This window comes from Papio anubis, chromosome 14 (genome assembly GCF_008728515.1).
Source record: "Papio anubis isolate 15944 chromosome 14, Panubis1.0, whole genome shotgun sequence".
NCBI lineage: Eukaryota > Metazoa > Chordata > Mammalia > Primates > Cercopithecidae > Papio > Papio anubis.
In genome coordinates, this window is record NC_044989.1 from 40,104,749 (window position 1) to 40,123,962 (window position 19,214).

Sequence of the window (19,214 nt, forward strand, 5' to 3'; positions counted from 1 at the left end):
CAGAATTTCTCTCCCTAGCTTCTTTCCAGGAGGACTCCTAGAACTCCACCTTTGATTTCTGACTGCATTTTTCTTAAATTCCCCAGCAAACCCAGGAGTGTGTGGTGTATCTAGTCTCTTTGCTGCAGTTGTTGATTGCTTCTTCCCAATGCAGGGGTGCACCTGTGGCTCCTCCTCTCCAGAGCTGCCTCATCACATTTCTCTCTCTGCTTCCTGGCTGCTGCAACTGCCAGGGACCTACAGTCAGTATCACCACCGCACAGAGCCTCAAGGCCACGGCTGCTCTCCACATGGAATCTGCCCAATAAGCCTACAGGAAGAAGATGAAGAAGATGAAGATGATGAAGATGAAGAAGGAGGAGGAGGAGGAGGAGAAGAAGAAGAAAGCAATGCTCAGCTGAAAGTAGGCAGTTATGATTATATTATTTGACCCCCAGAGCCAGTCGTATCTGAAGTAAACCCTACCTATTAGTCTATTGTGCTTACACTAGCTCAAATGGCCTTTTTACTACCCTCAAATCTCAACTAATGAAGGTGCCAACACATCATCTCATACTGTGGTTGTGAAAAAAAAAACAAAAAACAAAAAACAAAACAAAAAAACCACACTGACTCTTCCTAGAAGTTGAATGCTTATTTCTTGCTAGTCCCAGCTAGGTTGCATGGTAATGGTGAAAATCTGTTTTCACTTCTAAGCTCTACTTTGTTCTGTTGGCTTTATTATTGGGACACTAAGAGACTCAAGACTGACATTTTCCAGCATCAGTGCCCCAGCAGAAAGCATTTTTCCTTAAAGCACTGGTATAAAGATTCCAAGTTTGGCTTGGCTCCAATCAGAGACCAATCCCTGAAACAATCATGGTATGTAGGTTTCTTAGTCCACTTATGCCTCTCTAACAAAATACCACAGACTGGGTAATTTATAACAATGCAAATGTATTCTTACAGTTATTCCGGAGGCTGACAAGTCCAAGATCAAGGCACCAGCAGGTTTGGTGACCAGTGAAGACTGCTTTATCAGTGGTGGCATCCTCTCATGGTGGCATCCTCATATTGCAGACGGACAAAAAGGGGCCTAAGCTAATTCCCTTAAGCCCTTCTATAAGGCACTAATTCATATATGAGGGGGAACCCTTGTGGTCTGATCACCTGCTAAAGGCACCACTGCATAATAACACCACAGTGGGGATTGTTTCACCATGAATTTGGAAGGGAAACATTCAAACCATAGCAATAGGACAAAGGAAGCCTCTGATGGGCCAGGCCTGATCTCATGTTCATCCTTGGAGTGATGAGGTCAGCACCATCAGAACAAAGATTTATGAAGAAAAAAAGGATTATGAGAAAGTCTGCCTATTGTTCACTATAGGGCTACTCCTTGCCTTAATCATGGGCATTGGGCAAGGCTTTTGGGAAATTCACAAAGTCTTCTTTCTTCTGGGGAAGAGAGGTTATACATCAGAGAATCCACACTGGGGAGAAGACCCATGAGGGTAATGAGTGTGGAGGAGTTTTTGCTGTTAAATCCACGTAATGTCGGCATCAGAGAATCCACAGTGGAGAGAAACCTTGAGTGTAGCAAGTATGGGAAAATCTTTAGGACTTTCTTCCTGTGTCTTCCCACCTCTAGGAGCCTTGATGCCTACCCTACAAATCACTCTGTCTTGGTATGAATACCACAACTGGGCCTGCCAATTATTTTCTGTTTTATACTTGTTTCTGCAGAAATCAGAGCCTGAGGCCAAGGCTTATGTCTTACTTTATTAGAGTGCAATCTCTGGGAATAGGAGGGAAGCAAAAAGGGGAATGAGTCAAGAAAGGAGAAAAAGCCAATACAAAGGTACATTATTAAGCCAGTCACCACTTGATGTCAAGAGCAACTAATGGCTCAGTCTTACAGGATCATCTTCTAAGAGGTTGTGTAAATGACCAGTTTGCAAGGAAGGTCTGTATGAAGAGAGGAAGGGAGAAGAATTTTTCTACTGGGCTCCTGGTCTCCCACTGGTCAAAAGTTAACCCTATGGGTATTAATTCCTCTGAAATTCTTGGATGAGCATATATGGACTCTGCAGTGTGTTCTACCTTAGTATCAGCGGGGAACCCTGGGCAAGAGGCAGAAAGTACTCAGTGTGAGGTGAGGCATTATACTTGGCATTTGGCTCCTATGCTACAACATGGCATCTTCTGTGGGAGAAAGAGGTACAAATCCAATCAGAACACTTAAGGCAATTGCCACAGCAAACTCTTAAAAGACAAGACAAGAGGGTTAACGAAATAGTTTACAGTTGCCACTGTTCCAGCTGGTCCCTAGGTTCTACTTGATATTCATCATCTCCCTCCTCTATCATCTCTTCTAGATTTCCCCAATGTACGACCAACATTTCAGTTGACCTGGAATGCTTGCCCAGTACAATGACTTAAACTTTTGTCCCCAAGGGTTCTAAATATCTTGTTTATATCAGGTTGTTCTTGCTTCAGTTATCTGTTTACTACTATTACTGAGGAGAGAAACACCAATGGATGTTCTAGGGAACCTTTATTTCTAGACTTTCTCCTCCCTTCGTCCATTGTGTATCAGCAACTCTAGTTCCTCATGACAGTCAGGATGGATCACCATCGCCAATAGAGTGACTCTTTTGTTCTGTAGCATGAAGGAGACAAGTGATATTTGGTGTTACAACATGGAGTTCACTAGAACACTTAAGTGCTTTCACTCTTGTGCATCAACAGGGAAACCTTGGGGCAGGAGGTAGGTGGAGGTGTGATATAGGTGTATGGTGAGATACTATTGGATTGTGCTCATAGGAAGTTGGTCAGACTTCCCACAAAGTTGGTAGCCACTGATGGTAAAAGCCCTGGGGATAAGTGACTATAAGAGAATCTGACTTGGCATATAAGAAATGTCTGATTCATCTTCCTTCCTTATGGAAACCTTGCTTGCAGAGTGATGGTATGCTTACCAATATTCTGATATACTTCCATGAAGTAGACAGGTAAGCTATTAAGTATGTAAAATGTATCCCTAGGTAAGGAAGTTGAGGACACAAAGTTGAATTATACATGGTAGGTTTTTCTCTTAAGGAGTTTGAATTCAGACATATCCTCACTTGACAGATAGGAAAATGAAATGAAAAACAGATTGTAATTTTTTCCAAGCCATTCAACTAAAACATGGCAAAGCTGGACCTATCAACAAAAATTTCTGGATTCTGTTCCAAACAAACTCTGTTTGTACTAATTATTGAAGGATTAAAACAGCAAATGACTGGCATGCCTAGTCATGAGTCACCACAGAGTTTCAAATTTAAACAATGTCATTTATCGGTAGTGATTCGTAAATTCTTCTGTGATAATACTATATAACTGATGATACACTTGGGATGGGGCTTTGTTACATTTGCAGCATGTAAAAGGAATGACAAATTTCTTGTCAAAGAATTTTTTTCCCTCTAATTAAAAAGCAAAATGACTAATAGTGATATCTTTAGAAAATAGTTATACCAAAACATGCAAATAAATAACATAGTAGGTAATCTTTTTACCTTAATATGTTATGACTACCTTTGTACATCATTTAATATTCTTCTACTACATCTTCATTTCAATAAAGATGTAGCATTTCATTATGTGGTTATAATATAATGTATTTTACCAGTTATTTTTGGGCACTGATTTTCCCAGTTTTTCAGTGTTAAAAATGGTGCTTTATGAAATAGTCATAGAACTCTATCTTTGTGAAATCCATGATTACTTGTTTATAATACCTTCATCATGAATTCCTGATGCATATGCATATGAAAGTGCATATTTTTTTCCATTTTGAACCCTGCCTATTTTAATTTTAAAATATTTGCTCATCTGATGGGAGAAAAATATAAACCCTCACTTTTGAGTGCAGGAAAAGCTTTCGTTTACTAAGAGACTCCAAGTAAGGATAAAGTTAACATGTTTACCTGGCTCTTATGCATACTCATTGCGGTACGTTTGAAAAATGGCCACATTATTTTTTTCCTCTCTATATCCAACATTTTTGTAATGTGATTTTTGCAGTATTCTCCATGAAGGGGTGAAGTCTGTTTCCTCAATACTTGAATCTGGGCTAGACTTGTGACTTGCTTTGACCTATGGAATGTAGCAAACAACCAGAAAAAGTTTACTGTGTCTGAGCTAGGCTCCAAGAGGTCTCTGTTTGCTTTCTTGGAACCTCATGATCACCATGTAAATAAATCTGGACGGCCTAAGGGATGGTGAGAGATGCATGGCCCAAGTATTCTATCACCCAGCTGTTATCCATTCAACTCCCAGAAGCAGAGTTGCATAGCTGATCTGACTTTTCAATTAAAATATCCAAGTTCACCAATATGTGAGTGAGCCCAGCTGAGATCAGAAGAGCCACTCATGTAAACACAGTCTCAACTGGTGACTGTAGATTCTTAAAAAAAAAATAGTGATTATTTTAAGTAAATTTTAAGATATTTTATTATCCAACAAAAGCTAATAGAAATACTCATAATAGCTATTTAGGTGGAGAAGATACATTCATATTTACTGAAAGATTTTATTATAAATAGGAAGAATGTTTCAATAAAAAGATCAAATCATTAGAAGCATAGTACTATCATTTATAAAGTGATAACAATGAAAATAATACATCTTGAGTTCTATTGGTTAAAGTTTGAATTGATGTTTCCTGTAAATACCTTCCAGAATTGTTATAGATGAGGAATTCTGAGAGACTGTAGTTTAGTAGAAAGGATCCCTTGGATGAGAATATGACTATGGAGGGTTTAGTGTTAATTCTGCAACCAGAAATCCATGTGAGTGGAGACAAGGTATTTTATTTCCCTGAATTTCAGTTTGCACAACTGCAATATAAAGAACTTGTAATAACAACAATAGCTAAGATTTATTGGCTCTTTATTATGTGACAGGCACTGCTTTATGGACTTTCATATATTATTTCTTACAGTTGTGCTTCGACTCCTATCTGTAAAAGAAGTATAACAATAGTGCCTTCTTTCTTGTGAGGCTTCAGATTGCTCTAATTAGTCTCTGGGGTTTAATAACCCTAACAGTCTAAGAATAATCATTTTTCCTTTATAAGGCAATGCAATTAATCAGAATACTTATTTTGTTTTCATCTAGCAAATTGATTGCTATGTAATTATGAAGACTTTTTTTTTTTTCTCTAAGAGATCCTTGTTTCACTGGGGATCTTTCGGGACAGAATTTCTTAAGCTCAGGTCAATAAGTCTTATATTTAAGGGAAGACATAAAGATAAATAGTAGATCAGCAGCATATGGATAAATGGAAGGTCAAGGCAATTTCTAGGCTGCATTTTGAGAACAGTCAAAATGTTCAGGGAAAATCTGATAAACTCATACAGATGGTAAAAGTATTGACTATTTTGAGTGACTTTCATATCAACAGATGCTAAAGTAGGGGCAATTTTATACCAGCAGCAGCCTGTCAATTGCTATGCTTCTTGCAGAACACAAATCCAGCCATAAAGAAAAAATTTGATTTATGGACTCGATTATGAAGTTAAAAATTTCGCTATCAACAGATGCCATTAATTGAGCAATAAGGCCAACCATAGAAAAAATTTTCACTACCTGCAAGTACTAGTATTCACAATACATAGAAAGCTCCCACATGTCAAATAAAAAAAAAACCTGTGAATAGAAAAATGGGCAACTAAGACTTGATCAGATACTGATACAAATGAATATCTAAACAGCTAATACATTTTTTAAAAGGTGCTTGAAATAATTAGTTATCATGGAAATTAAATCACAATAACCAGAATGGCTAAAATGAAAAAAGACAATACCAGATGTTTGCAAAGATACAGGGTAACTGGAACTGTCATGCACTGTTGATGGAAGTGTAACTTAGTACACCACCTTTGGAAAGCTGCTACACGTGCTAAAGGTTAAGGTGCACACACCCTCTCACCCAGTTATTCTACTCTTAGTTATTTACCCAGCAGGAAATGAATGCCTTAAGTTCACCAAAAGACATAAGGGTATTTTTAGTAATACTACTTCTAATAGAACAAAACTGGAAATAAACAAATGCTCATCACAAGTAGGTAAATAGCAGCATAGTCATACAATGAAATACTGCATGCTAATAAGAGAATAGACTACAGCTACACACAACATGGATGAATCTTGCAAACACATTAAGTAAAAGCATCCATGCACAAGAGAGTACATGCTTCGTTATTCCATATGTAAAGTGCAAAAGCAAGCAAATCTAACGATGGTGTTAAAAGTCAGATGAATGGTTATTTTGGGGAAGAGGGTAATGTCTGTGAGGGGCAAGTATTTATCTTAGAAATTTTAATAACTAGGAGAAGGCATGAATAGGGTTCTGAGATCTCATATTCTTCCTTTCTAAATGGGAATTAATACAGGTGTGTTCACTCAATAGTTTTTGAGCTATTTGTGATGTGTTTACTTTTCTGTATGTTTATTATACCTCAGTAATTTTTTTCTAAACACTCTGCCAAAAGGCTCCTGCAACTGATAAATGACTTCAGTCAAGTTGAGGGTATAAAAATCGATGTAAAAAATTAGTAGTTTTCTATATACCAATTAACGTTCAAATTGAGAGCCAAATCAAGAACACAATCTCATTTGCAATAGCCACCAAGAAGGAACAAACAAAAATCTTAGGACTACATCTAACCAAGGTGAAAGATCTGTACAAGGAGAACTACAAAACACTGCTAAAAAAGTAATAGATGATGCAAATGGAAAAACATTTCATGCTCATGGATTAGAAGAATCAGTATCATTAAAATGGCCAACACTGCCCAAAGCAATCTACAGATTGAGTGCTACTCCTATGAAGCTACCAACATCATTTTTCACAAATAAGAAAAACCTATTCTAAAATTCATATGGAACCAAAAAGCCTGAATAGCCAAAGCAACCCTAGGCAAAAAGAACAAAGCTGGAGGCATCACATTACCCTACTTCAAACTATACAAGGCTACAGTAACCAAAGCAGCATGGTACTGGTACAAAAACAGACACATAGACAAATGAAACAGAATAGAGAACTCAGAAATAAAACTGCATTCCTACAGCCATCTGATCTTTGACAAAGTTGACTAAAATAAGTAATGGGGAAAGAACTCCCTATTCAATGTGCTGGGATAGCTGGCTAGCTATATGCAGAAGAATGAAACTGTACCCTTACCTTTCACCATATATAAAAATTAACTCAAGATGGATTAAAGATTTAAATGTAAGACCTCAAACTACAAATCTTAGAAGAAAACTTAGGAAACACCATTCTGGACATTGGCCTTGGGAAAGAATTTATGGCTAAGTCCTCAAAAGCAGTTGCAACAAAAAAATTGACAAGTGGGACCTAATTAAACCAAAGAACTTCTGCACAGCAAAAGAACTTATGAACAGAGTAAAGATGCAACCTACAGAATGGGAGAAAATATTGGCAAACTATTCATCTGACAAAGGTTTAACATACAGAATTTATCAGGATCTTAAGCAATTGGACATGTAAAAACCAAATAACCCCATTATAAAATGAGCAAAAAACATGAACAAACACTTCTCAAAATAAGACATACAAGTCTTCTTGCCCCTCCCAGCCATTACCCTACTCCCCAAAGTAACTCCCCTTGGCCTTTAAAACCATAGATTAGATTTGCTTGCTTCTGCACTTTATATGTGGCATCATGAAGCACACATTCTGTTGTGCCTGGATGTTTTCACTCAAATATAAAAAAGCTCAACATCACTAATCAGAAATGCCAGTCAAACCATCTCACACTAGTCAGAATGGCTATTAAAAAGTCAAACTGAAGATGGTGAGATTGTGGAGAAAAGGAAACACTTATGCACTGTTGGTGAGAATGTAAATTATGAGAATGTAAATGTTCAGCCACTGTGGAAAGCAGTTTGGAGATTTCTCAAAGAACCTAAAACAGTTACCATTCGACCCAGCAATCCCATTACTGGTTATATATCCAAAAGAAAATAAATCGTTCTACCAAAAACACACACACTGGTAAGTTCATTGCAGTACTATTCACAATAGCAAAGACATGGAATCAACCTAGGTGTTCATCAACATTGGACTGGATAAAGAAAATGTGGCACACATATACCATGGAATATTATACAGCCAAATAAAAGAACAACAAAGTCTTATCCTTTGGAACAAAATGGAGCTAGAGACCAACATCCTAAGTGAATAAACATAGGAACAGAAAACCAAATACCCCATTATTTTCACCTCTAAGTGGGAGTAAACAGTGGTTATTCATGGACATAAGGATGGCAACAATAGACACTGGGGACTACTGATGGGGGAAGGGTTGAAAAACTACTGGCTACTGTGTGTGCACAACCATACTCAAAATCTTAGCATCACATAATATACCCAGGTAACAAACCTGCACATATACCCCTTGAAACTAAAACATTGAAATAAAAATTTTTATTTAAGTTCTATGGTACCTGTGCATAACGTGCAGGTTTGTTACATATGTATACTTGTGCCATGTTGCTGTGCTGCACCCATCAACTCGTCAGCACCCATCAACTCGTCATTTACATCATGTGTAACTCCCAATGCAATCCCTCCCCCCTCCTCCCTCCCCATGATAGGCCCCAGTGTGTGATGTTCCCCTTCCCGAGTCCAAGTGATCTCATTGTTCAGTTCCCACCTATGAGTGAGAACATGCGGTGTTTGGTTTTCTGTTCTTGTGATAGTTTGCTAAGAATGATGGTTTCCACCTGCACCCATGTCCCTACAAAGGACACAAACTCATCCTTTTTTATGGCTGCATAGTATTCCATGGTGTATATGTGCCAATACATACAGTTTTATATGTCAATTAAAAAATAATTGAATTTTTAAAGTATGTGATACTTGATAGAAAAATAATAAATATAATCCCAGTTCCTCAAGAGTTCATATTTCAGGTTATATAACTTGTGCTAGTATCTGTGTATGATATTGTATAAATTTACTGTGCTGCTTGTAAATGTGTACCAAAAAATTGAAGCTGTGTAGTACACTCAAAATAAATACTAAACCCTCGTGAAGCACACACACACACAAAATTTTTATTTCTTAAGTAATCTAACCTGGGAGCTGTGAGAAAGCTTCCCATAGCACCACCATGGAGCTGTAGATAACAACAATGGCACCTAGATACAGCAAAAATAGAACATGCTGCTTCATGAGAGTGAAGAGCATGTGGATGTTCAGTACTAAGGCTTCAGAGATCTTAAGATCAAGTGACCCAGCAGAAGCCAGGCCAAGACACTTTAGCTGTGGTTGATGCTGCTACACACTGGCAAATATCACAACCAGGGGATACCTGGGGAGCTCTGGAGCTGAAGGTGTGTGAATCCTGTGAATACCGACAGCGACAATGAAATCTGAATGAATTAGCATAAATCAAAAGAAGCAGGCAAAGAATCTGAGTAGGAGACCTGGGTTCAACATCCAGATATCTGAAGCAAGTAAAAGGGCATCAATAAGAATACAGATTTGCACACAGGCAGGAGTTCATGTACCAGGGAAACAGGTGGTGGACAGGGCTCAGACCAGGAGGTTAGGGAAAGCACATCCCTATGTAAGATAGACAGTATGTAGCTCTCAAGCTGTGGCTTGCCTCTTGATCCAAGGACAACAGCTGTCTGTCCTGGTAGGTGCAAAAAGTTTCCTTCTTGGTGTGGACAAGGCTGTTTTGCTCCTCAAAGTGAAGCAAGAATCACCAGGGACCTGGTGACTGAAGCACAAAAAGAGGGTAAGGGCCCCTGGGGAAAACTCACAGTTCTAATGGTTTTGGGCTTCAGGAAGGAAGGGTGGTTATTTCTTAGAATTCTGTTAGTGGTAAGGGAAAACTTACTGCTGTGTGGGTGCTGTGCAAGATAATTAGAACCAAAACCTTTTAATTGGAAGATATCCTACCTTTGCTGCTATGGCTTCTAGTCTAAAAACAAACAACAGTTGGTCCTCAAATGTGAATCGTGATATGGCCTGGATCTGTCTTACTAAGCATGAACCAAGCATGTGTTAGGAAATGGCAAGTAAAATACTAATGCTTAAATAATACCTCATTTTATGCAACATTGGTATTCTTTTCAGAGAACTTTCACAAATCTGATCCCATCTGAAACTCAAAACATCTGAGGGAGGAAAAGCCTGTATTCCTACCCACCTTAAGAGATGAGTCAGCTGAACCTCAAAGAAGAAAACATGATCTAAAGACAAGCACAAAACTGGTGAGCTCAGGTCTCACATTCCTGGTTTAATGCTTTCCTGCTTAAGCTGTGATGTATGCTGGATATGAGAAGCTAACTAAAGGAGGCATGGAATATTGAGAATTTGGTTTTTTTTAAAGGAGATTTTACATCACTGATGCAGGACTAAAATGGTAGGCTGACACCTGGACTCAATTATTTTTTAGAGCTCTGTTTTCTAGGAACAAGCAAAAACTGGATTTCCTCAATTCCTAACACTGGTTTAGTATCGGGTGATGCCAATACTGCAGGTTTGAAGAATACACGTGGAGTAGCATCTTAGTTCAGGCTGCTGTTACAAAGTACCTTAGGCTGGGTAATTTAGAAATGATATAAATGTATTGCTCATAGTTCTGATGGCTGGGAAGTCCAAGAACAAAGTGCCAGCAGATTGTTTGGTAAGGGTTTGTTCTCTGCTTCCAAGATGGTGCCTTGTAGTGGGTTGTTACATGATGGAAAGGGTGGAATGTTCCCTTCAATCTTCTTTGTTAGTACATTGATACCATAACCTAATAACCTCCCAAAGGCCTTTACAGGTAATACCGCATTTGGGATTAAGTTTCAACATAAGAATTTGGTGGGTATAGGGGCATGGCACAAGTGTTCAGACTATAACACTCTGTTTCTGGGTCTCCCAAATTTGTCTTTCTCACATGCAAAATACATTCATTTAATCACAATAGCTCCCAAATCTTAACTTGTTCCAGCATCAGCTCAAAAATGTAAAGTTTGGCGTCTCATCTAAATCTCATCTAAATCAGACATGGATAAAACTCAAGTTACAATTTATCCTGAGACAAATAGCTCTCCAGCTGTGAACTTGTGAAATCAAACATGTGATGTGCTTGGAAAATATAATGGTAGGACAGGCACAGAATAGGCATTCCTATTTCAAAAGGGAGAAATAGGAAAGAAGAAAGGGATAATACTCAGTCTTGACCAAATCCAAAACTCAACAGGGCAAAACATTAGATCTCATGGCTCCAGAATGATCTTCTTTGACTTGAAGTTCTGCCTTTCAGATACACTGGTGTGGGAATTGGGCCCCCAAGGCTCTACCTCCTGGTTTTTCTGGGCACAGTCCAAGTTGCAGCTCTCACAGGTCGGAGTCTCTTACCTGTGACTCTCCCAGGCTGGAGTTTCATACCAGCAGCTCTGTCAGTGTGGGACCCCTTCACCTGAAAGCAGCCACCAGGGTAGGGGGAGGTTGGTTTTTGCCTCCATGGTCCCACTAGGCATTGCCCCAGTAGGTGCTTTCTATGGGGCCTCTGCCTCTGTAGCAGCTCTCTGTTTGAGCCCCGAGGCTCTCCAGGGCATCATTTTGAAATCTAGGTGGAGAGAACCAAGTCCCCATAGCTCATGCATTTTGCTCCTGGTGGAGATGGCACTGTATAGGTGCTGCCAAGGTTTACTGCCCTCAGAAGGGGTGACCTGAGCTGTACCTGGGCCAACTTGAGGCACAACTTGGATAACCAAGGAGTGCTGCACTGGAATGTGGAGAATGGAACCTTGAAATTATTCTGTTTCTATGGCTCTGGAATTCTGGGGCTGTGATGAGTAGAGCAGCCTCTAAAGATCTCCAGAATGCTTTCTGGGCCATTTTTCCATGTCTTGATGAAGAGCACCAGGCTTCCACCCATCTGTAGTAATATCCTTGTCAGACAGTTGCATGACCACACCCTTGATGATCTTTCCTGAATGCACTTTTACATTCTTTGCAACATGGCCAAGCTGAGAATTTTCCAAATCTTTACGTTTTATTTCCCTTTTGATTATAAACTGATTTGTTTCTCCGTTCTCACCTTTTACTATAAGCAATCAAGAGAAGCCGTGACATACCCTCAATACTTTCCTTAGAAATTTCTTCTACCAAATATTCTAGTTCATCACTTGCAAGTTCTGCCTTCTATAGAACATTAGCACATGAATACAATTCAACCAAGTTCTTTGCCACCCTACAAGGATTGCCTTTCTTCTAGTTTCCAATAACATGTTCCAAATTTCTGTCTGAGACCTCATCAGAATGGCCTTTACCATCCATATTTATACAATATTCTTATCACAGCCACTTAAGTAATCCCTAAGAAGATTGAGGATTTCTTTACAGCTCTCCTCTTCTTGTGAATCCTCAAGAATTGTCTTTAATCCTCCATTCATGGCAGCGGACTTCAAAACTCTTCTAGCATCTACTCATTACCCAGTTCCAAAGCCACCTCCACGTTTTTAAGTATTTGCTACAGCAGCACCCCATGCATAGTTCCAATTTCTTAGTCTATTTGGGTTGCTATAACAAAATACTGTAGAATGGGTAGTTTATAAATGACGTAAACTTATTACTCACAGTTCTGGAGGCTAGAAAGTCCAAGAGTAAGGTGGCAGCAGATTCAGTGTCTGATAAAGGCTCACTCTCATTCTAAGATGCCACTTTGTTACTGAATCTTCACCTGGTGGGAGGAGTGGAAAGGGTTAGGGTGTTCCTTTCAACCTCTTTTATAAGGGCATTAAATTTTATTTATGAGGACATAACTCTCATGACCTAATCACATCCCAAAGGCCCAGCTCTTAATACTCTTGCATTGGGAATTAAGTTTCAACATATGAATCTGAGAGTGGGGCACCAACATTCAAACCATAGCATGTAGGTAGTAAGGACAGCCTATGTTATTGTGATCACTGAAGATTGAGAGCTTTAGTGTGATGTCTTAGGGATTAAGACTTTCAGAAATTGCTATTTCTATCTGACTAGAAATAGGCCAAGGTCTCCACATAAAGCTACATTTAAGAATATTTAGAAAAATCTGAGTTCTGGATCCCCATTTTTAAAAGTGTTTAGAAAATTTGATTTTACTTTATTTTTCCCTGACTCATAGGAAGGAGAATTAATAAGTTGGATGCTTCATTCATTCATTCATGGAATGCCTATTGTGTGGCAGTCACAGTTTTTGACACTGGAGATAGATCAAAGAACAAAGTGGGGTATGTCCTTGCCCTCGAAGTGTACAGTCTAGTGCCATGGAAAGTAGGGCTGAGTCAGATAAATTGTGAATATGTAGTGCATAGGATAGCAATGAGTGATATGCAGAAAAATATTTTTTAAAAAGGAGAGATGGGAGATTTGGCAGAGGATGTGGATTTTTAAGTTTAAGTAGAAAGGTTCACTGGGAAAATGACATTGAAACAAAGACAAGAAGGAGGTGAGACAGAATACTGTGGGGTTGTCTGATGGAAGAACATTCCAGGCAGAGGGGACCACAGATACAAAAGCCCTGAGGTGGGAACATGCATGTTTAGAGCATGTTTAGACTAGCAAAAGGGCTGGTGGTGTTAGAGCAAAGGGGCGTGGGAGTAAGGATGAGATGAAGATGGGAAGAAAGTAGGACAGCTTAGACGTAGCCTCCCAGCCCATTGTGTGGACTTTGATATCAGTTTCCTCTGAATAGTGTGGAATGTCCTTGGATTGTTTTGAGCAGAGCTGAAAGAATGATAGCATTTGACTTATGTTTTAAAAGAATTCTAGCACTTGTGCAAAAAATATGGAGGATAAAAGTGGAAGCAATGATACCAGGTAGAGGGCTATTTGTCAGCCAGGTGAGAGATGAGGCTGGCTAGGGCCATGGTGGTTGCTTCTCTGGTGATGGCGGATATATTTAGACAGATGTGATTTTTCCTGTGTGTCTTGCTGGGTTGATTGGAAGCTAGGGATTTATTGATCGGGGTGCTTGACCCATGGAACTCCTGGCAGTTGGTTGTCAGTTATGAGCGTTTTTTTTTTTTTTTTTACACGTGTACCACTTCATTTTGTCTTTGCTGTTGTATTATCACTTAAAAATTATAAAATGTTGAAAGTGATGGTATTTGAGGTTAAATTTTACTAATACAGACTTCAGAACAATTTAGCAGCTTGTATTCCATTTTTGAGTTTTATATCACAGATGGGTGTCTTTCCATTAAAAAATAAATCAGGAGTGGCAGCATTGTCAATGTTATTTTTCTTATAATTCTAACTAGAGTTAAAGATAGAAACTCTTCTGAGAATTCACTATTCCAGGAATGGCAAACACGCAGCAAATATTGTCACGCTACCATTTTCTCACCAATGGCAGACATTGCTAGATGATCACAGCATTCTTTTCACTGAGTCCCAGTGAATTGGACACTTTACCAAAACAACCACTGATAGATTAGAGTTGGCATGAGTTAAAACCTATTTGCCATTCCTGTGAGTAATCACTCTTCCTGACAACTTAATAGGATTGGAGAGGAAGGCTTATTGCACAGTGGTATAGCTGGAGTCAGACTTCATCTTTGTCTTGTCAAAATCCTGTCTCGTCACTTGCTAGTTCTTAAACCTTGGACCAATGACTTAACATTTCTGAGCCCTAGTCTCCTCATCTATAAGATGGAAGGAGCTAATACCTATTTTATAAGAAACAGGATATTTAAATAAAATGATACCTGTAAAGTGCTTAACACAATGTCTTACTTAAACACTTAATCTCAAAATGATACCTTTGGCATTAGAGTTTAATTAATAGACTTTAATAGACTAATTTCTTGAGACCAGAAAATTTACAAAAATATTCTGGCTTTGCCACCTGGCCTTTTTTTTTTTTTTTTAAACTTTTTATCTTGGAAGTATGTCCATATCTTTTCAAGGAGAAGAAACTTTCTTTGCAAATATTCCCAAGCCCACACAGGTATTATTGGAGCCCTTCATCCAATAGATGCCACTGGGTTTGGGAGTTGGGTGGCTTCAGTGCCCAGGAGTAGGAGAGTTGTAAGACACATGGTATAGTAGGAAAGCCATGGCTGGAAGAACAGACTTTGGTCGTGTGGTCCTATGTCTTCCATTTTACATTGAAACTATATATGGACATTCCCATAAGGACAAGACACATTGGTGAGGTGTTACCCAGTGACATGTCTATTTTCAGGTTCACTATGAATGATGCAGGTTTTTGTCTTTTATACTGCTTTTAGAGTGATTACTCTTTGTGAAACTTTTTTTTTCTTTTTGAGATGGAGTCTCACTCTTTGGCCCAGGTTGGAGTACAGTGGTGTGATCTCGGCTCACTGCAACCTCCACCTCCTGGGTTCGAGAGATGCTTCTGCCTCAGCCTCCCAAGTAGCTGGGACCACAGGCATGTACCTGGCTAATTTCTGTATTTTTAGTAGAGATGGGGTTTCACCATGTTGGCCAGGCTGGTCTCGAACTCCTGACCTCAAGTGATCCACCTGCCTCAGCATCCCAAAGTGCTGAGATTTGGTTGCACTATTTCTGTGGGAAAATCTGCCCAGGGTTCCAAAGGACTTTAGGTACTTTATAGTACTATAGTCACAAAATCCATTTCCTTAATTTGGAGTTTGCTTTTTTAAAAAATGTATACTTATGCTGTACTACCTATGCACATGAATACCAGGCCATTGTCAAGAAAGATAGGGTTAAGTAGGGCCATTGTGGCCCTGGTTCCCTTGAGTTGCATCTTCAATCTCTGTACTACAGAGGAATCCTTTAAATGTCCTTCTGCCAACTTGAGGGGGGCATGTCTGGGTGCCAAGTACCAGTGCTCAAAGGCTGTTCATGAAGATCCTTTCAACAGTATTATCAGAATTGCCTTCTGCTTATGGAATACAACTTTTTTCAAAGATACATTGTACGCGAATTAGTTTGATTCTCTGAATGACCTCATCAGATAAACTAGAGGGCCTTTATTCTGGCTTTCCCGTCACAAAGGGGTATTTTCTACTGTGGACAGTAATATTTCAATGGGCCTCACTATGGCCTAGATCTTGAATGGATGACACATACATACCACACACACACACACATACACACACACACACACACACACCCTGGAACTTTCCTTGCCCCTCTGCCAGTGGCAGACAGCACTAATCAATTAGGGTTTTTTGTTTGTTTGTTTGTTTTTTTGAGACAGAGTCTCTGTCTCTCAGGCTGGAGTGCAGTTGCGTGATCTTGGCTCACTGCAAGCTCCACCTCCCGGGTTCCCGCCATTGTACTGCCTCAGCCTTCTGAGTAGCTGGGACTACACGCGCCCGCCACCACACCTGGCTAATTTTTTGTGTTTTTAGTAGAGATGGGGTTGTTTTTTCTGAGGCTGAATGAACTTTAAAATCCTCCCAGTGAGACATAAGTAGGTGATGGGAGATGGCACACAAAGTAAAATCTACTTTTCATCTTTGGCCTAAGTCGAACATGCTCATTTTTAAATTCATTCCACAAATATTTTATTCTGCTTTCTATTCTTGAACAAAAGTCTGCTCTTAGTCTAATCGTTTAATTTTAAGGTATCCTAACGTTTTTCCTGGTTACTTGCAAGATTTTCTTTTTGCATTTGTTTTCTACAACTTCACTATGTTGTGTCGAGGTGTGGATTCAGTGTTACGTATTCTTCTTGGGATCCACTGTGATTTCTGAATCTTAGGATTCATGTCTTTTTTCTATACTAGGCCATTGTAAGCTGTTACTTCCTTGAAATGGCCTGTCATCATTTATTCCCTCCTTCTGGAACTCCTAGACATAAATTCAAACTATATAGTATTCATTTCTCTTCCATGCTTTTTAATTTTTCTTTTTATATCTCCAATGATTTGTTTCACTTTAAATTTTCTCAGATCTATCTTCTAGTTCATTCTTTCTTAAATTATGTTTAATTCGCTATTAATCCACTGTTTTAAAATTTCAATGCCTATATAAATTTTCTTGATATATTGGTGACTTAATTCTTTCTCTTGTTATATAATGTCTCATTCTCAGGTTTTCAACATTCCTTTTTATTTCTTTAACATTTTATATATTTCAGATTACATAATAACTGAAGTTCTTCTGGATTTTATTGTTCATTACTTCTATGGTTTTATTCTTTCCTTAGAATTTAGATTCTTCGTTAAGTGTATTTAATAATTTTATATATGTCTTTTTTTATTCTTTCAGATTGTCATACTAGTAGCCAAAGTTTTGGGAATATTATAGCTCTAATCATAATAGATTGTTTCTTTGTGTGGTTTGTAATTTTAGATCACAGTGTGGACTTGCAGATGGGAAGTCATAGCTCAGGTTGAGATCAGGTCCTTTCACACCAGGTTTTTTTTTATATTCTTAACAACCATTGTAGGGACTCCTTGCGTGTGATTGATTTCTATGAGTTTGTTGATTTTGGAGATTCCAGGGCAATGCAAACTTGAATTACAAACCCAATGGAAGTACAGGCCTGGGATTTAAAGTCTTAGAGATAATTTTGTTTTTAGCCAGAATCTAGCAGAGAGATGTTTCCCCTGTTGGTGGGAATTTATTTTCTAGTCAAAACTTACACTAAAATTGTAGCCCTTCCTGGGTCCTAACCTAACCCCACCTCTTTACACTGGACCGTGGCCTCCTCTATTTCTGCATGGACCTTGGAATTCTCTCCTTTAGCTACCTCAAATCTCTCACCTAACTCTCCCAGGAATGCCATAGCATTAGCAAAACGTATTTGGTTTTCAATGCTGCCTTCATTTCTGACATTTGGGCATTTGCCATCTTTCTTGTCAGCTCAGCTATGCATCTTAAAGAGTGTTTTTATGTTATGTCTAGCATTTCTAGGTGTTTGTAATAGGAAGTTTTTCAAGTTCTCTTATTCTGCTATCATTTTACAACCAGAAGCTCTGGACTGCCCTGCATTTGTTGAATACTAATTAATGCAAGATACTGAGCTTACTAGTAGGGACACAAAGACCTATGAGACATACTCTCTGCTCACAAGATAATAGTCTACTGGGGAAGGTAGTCATGTAATTTTTGGGTAACATAATTGGTACACAAAAGATACATATATAGTACTTTCAAAACCAAATAGAGGCCATTCAAGTTTATGGGTGAGATCAGGTCAGAGAAGGCTTCCTGAAAGAAGAGACACTTAATCTGGTCCTGAAACATAAATAGGAGTACACCAGGTAAAGGCAGTAGAGAAGGGAGGAAAGTGCATGGTAAATTTGAGAGAACTACAAGCATTTCAGAACTATTGGAGTAGCGTTAAAGGAACTGACCACATCTTATTTCTACACCCAACAGCAGATTTCTGATTGAGCTATTCTGATACCTTGATAACAAGACAAGCACAATGTGATACAGATATATCATTCTAGTAGGAAAGATATGATTACCTGAGTCCTCTGGAGCAGATGTTAAGAAAGAATTAGTGTAAGAGATTTCTTGGGAGCAATGTCCATAAAAGACCTAGTGGGGAGAGAGCAGGAGAAGGCAGGGAGAGCTGTCAGTCTGCAATACAGGTCTCACATTTGTGAAGGGAGAAGGAAAGAAAGGAAAATTGGATAGGCAGAGTCTCAGATTCTGGTGGAACTCTGAGAAAATATTTGCCAAACTAATGGGGAGCTCTAATGCATTGCCCACTGAGGAGTCCACGCTAGGCACAAACGTTGGGCACAAATGACCAGGTCACAGTATTCCTGCTGAGTGCTGTGCTCAGTTATTAGCTGGAGCTGCTGGTAGAAGCGCAGCCTCAGTACAAATGCTGCGGCAGATCTCAAAGGTCTAACCACACTCCTGGTGGTGAGTTTTCTCTTGAATCTCCATGGCTACCACACCCCCACTTGGAAATTTTATAATCTGGACTTCTGATTTATATACAAGTTTCATGTGAACTTAATTAGGTACCTATCACGAAGAATCTGTTCATTTCTGAGTTTCCAGTACCTAGAGCTGTAAGGTTGAAGATAAGAGCCGTATCATGACAGATTTTTCCAGTTAATATCTAGTAGATTTTGGACTTAGCATCCTTTAAACCTACCTGTTTATGGCAAAACCCTCACTGTCTCATTGTGTGTCATATGCCTGCTTTTTTTTTTGTCCTAAATTCATTCCTTTCTACTGTATTTTTATCCTATTGATCCAGATAAAA

The 19,214-nt window shown here is 38.9% G+C and overlaps 1 long non-coding RNA gene across 1 annotated transcript; it reads right to left on the reverse strand.

Moving 5' to 3' along the window:
* Nucleotides 1–2,206: 2,206 nt before the first annotated feature.
* On the reverse strand, nucleotides 2,207–11,866 carry LOC108581610. The gene is made up of 3 exons (XR_001894054.3): nucleotides 11,414–11,866; nucleotides 3,954–4,122; nucleotides 2,207–2,641 (listed from the first exon to the last, which is right to left on the reverse strand). It is a non-coding gene; the product is annotated as an uncharacterized LOC108581610 (long non-coding RNA).
* Between the last annotated feature and the right edge of the window lie 7,348 nt (nucleotides 11,867–19,214).